The 2500-nt window shown below is 56.2% G+C and overlaps 1 non-coding gene and 2 pseudogenes across 1 annotated transcript; all 3 read left to right on the forward strand.

The window, feature by feature from the left end:
• LOC147870369 (small subunit ribosomal RNA) lies at window positions 1-537 on the forward strand (annotated as a pseudogene; the record flags this gene model as incomplete).
• Window positions 538-1361: 824 nt separating this feature from the next.
• On the forward strand, window positions 1362-1517 carry LOC147870370 (5.8S ribosomal RNA). Its single transcript, XR_015533496.1, has one exon. It is a non-coding gene; the product is annotated as a 5.8S ribosomal RNA (ribosomal RNA).
• Window positions 1518-2026: 509 nt separating this feature from the next.
• The window catches only part of LOC147870371 (large subunit ribosomal RNA), a 4225-nt pseudogene continuing 3751 nt past the window's right edge, over window positions 2027-2500 (forward strand).

Genomic DNA, 2500 nt, shown 5'->3' on the forward strand with positions numbered 1-2500 from the left:
CATGGCCGTTCTTAGTTGGTGGAGCGATTTGTCTGGTTAATTCCGATAACGAACGAGACTCTAGCCTGCTAAATAGTCGCATCCGGTATCCTCTGTGCTACCGGCGACTCCTAATCTTCTTAGAGGGACAGGCGGCTTCTAGCCGCACGAGATTGAGCAATAACAGGTCTGTGATGCCCTTAGATGTTCTGGGCCGCACGCGCGCTACACTGAAGGAATCAGCGTGTCCTCCCTGGCCGAAAGGTCCGGGTAACCCGCTGAACCTCCTTCGTGCTAGGGATTGGGGCTTGCAATTGTTCCCCATGAACGAGGAATTCCCAGTAAGCGCGAGTCATAAGCTCGCGTTGATTACGTCCCTGCCCTTTGTACACACCGCCCGTCGCTACTACCGATTGAATGATTTAGTGAGGTCTTCGGACCGGTGGGCGCGGGGTTTCGGCCCTTCGATTCCACCGGGAAGATGCCCGAACTTGATCATTTAGAGGAAGTAAAAGTCGTAACAAGGTTTCCGTAGGTGAACCTGCGGAAGGATCATTAACGGCACCGAGAGTGACCGAACAGAGAAGGAAGGCATTAAGAAACCGAGGACGGTTGCTGGCTCTGGGGGAGTGCGTAATCTCGCTTGCGAGTGGACCGCCTTCTCGTGGAAGTACCCGTGTCTGGTCATTCATGATAATACAACCTCTACTGATGACTGAAAAATAGATGACGTCAACCTGAGGGGGGACCGGTCGGCGAAAGTCGCACCGACTCCCCCCGCATGAGGGGGAAGACGCATCATAATATGTGACCACTACTGATGACTGAAAAATAGATGACGTCAACCTGAGGGGGGACCGGTCGGCGAAAGTCGCACCGTCTCCCCCCGAATGAGGGGAAGACGCATCAAAAATTAATAAAAGGAAGGCATTAAGAATGAACCAGATGAACGGGGCTCTGCGGAAGGCGTAATCTCGCCTGTGATTGGACCGGCTCTTCCTGGCAGCGGCCGGATCTCGGAGATAACGTCGTCGGCCTGAGGTGTCCAGGTCGGCGAAGTAATCCCCCGGAGGGGGACGGCAAGACCGTCCCGCCTCGAGGTGGGAAGTAGGAGCGAAAGATGGTGAGTGGGTGCCGGCGGCACGCGGGCTCCGAGGATCCTCAGGGATCCAAGGACAACCCGCGCGACCGCGAGCACTGGGCTTAAAGCCACTTTATCTGCCCACGCAAGGCCGTTTCGGCGGCGCTTGAACGAGAGGGGAGCGCGGTCTGACCGTGCCGCTGTTCTGGGGGCAGCTCCCCCTCGAAAAATAACAACTACCTGTCCTACGGGACTAGCAGTAGCATCCTACCCGAAGCTCTGCTCGAATCTAGAGAAAAACAACCCTGAGCGGTGGATCACTCGGCTCGTGGGTCGATGAAGAACGCAGCTAATTGCGCGTCGACATGTGAACTGCAGGACACATGAACATCGACGTTTCGAACGCACATTGCGGTCCTTGGATTTCCAATCCCGGACCACGCCTGGCTGAGGGTCGGCTACATGAAACCCGTGGGCCCGCGCGGTCTTTAAGATAATAAGGGAAAGAAAGAAAGAAAGAAAGAGAAAGAAAGAAATAAAGGCACGCGAGCGGCCCTACGCTGGGGGGTCTGACGAGCCTGCACCTCGCACCGCCGGCGTCGCTCCGAGCAATCGGTGGCGGCGTCGGCGACTGCGAGGAGGTTAAGGGGAGTCAGTCGCCCTTGAAGGCTTCACAGGGTTCGGTGGAGCGAGCGGATAGACTTAGCTCGCCCTCCTCTCCTCGGCGACGGGGCCCATCCTTCCCCGATCGCGTCTGAGAAGAACTGACGCCCGGCTTGATGTGATGGGAGACAGGCAAACTCCCGAGACAGAGAGAGAGACACACACTTGCCGGGCGGGAGCGAAAGATATGACCACAATAAATAATGACCACAAAAAAAACAAAACAAAAAGAAATCAGTTCAATGAGAGAGGCTAAGCTTCCGACCGCTCACATCGGCCCGTCGGTACAAGAAACCATCTTTCCGACCTCAGATCAGGCGAGACTACCCGCTGAATTTAAGCATATTACTAGGCGGAGGAAAAGAAACTAACAAGGATTCCCCCAGTAGCTGCGAGCGAACAGGGAAGAGCCCAGCACGGAATCCCGCGCGGAGACGTGCAGGGAGATGTCGTGTGTGGGAGGTCCCACTCTCCCGGGGCGCGGTCCAGCGAGTCCAAGTCTCCCTTGAATGGGGCCATCGCCCGCAGAGGGTGCCAGGCCCGTAGGACCGCGGCCGCTCCCGGGTGGGGACTCTCCTCAGAGTCGTGTTCCTTGAGAGTGGAGCACTAAGAGGGTGGTAAACTCCATCTAAGGCTAAATATGACCACGAGACCGATAGCGAACAAGTACCGTGAGGGAAAGTTGAAAAGAACTTTGAAGAGAGAGTTCAATAGTACGTGAAACCGTTCAGGGGTAAACGGGAGAGACCCGGAAGACCGATTGGGGAGATTCAGCCC

This window comes from Zootermopsis nevadensis, unplaced genomic scaffold (assembly GCF_977971745.1).
Source record: "Zootermopsis nevadensis isolate Lab colony 2312 unplaced genomic scaffold, Znev_1.0 Znev_ptg000306l, whole genome shotgun sequence".
Lineage (NCBI taxonomy): Eukaryota > Metazoa > Arthropoda > Insecta > Blattodea > Termopsidae > Zootermopsis > Zootermopsis nevadensis.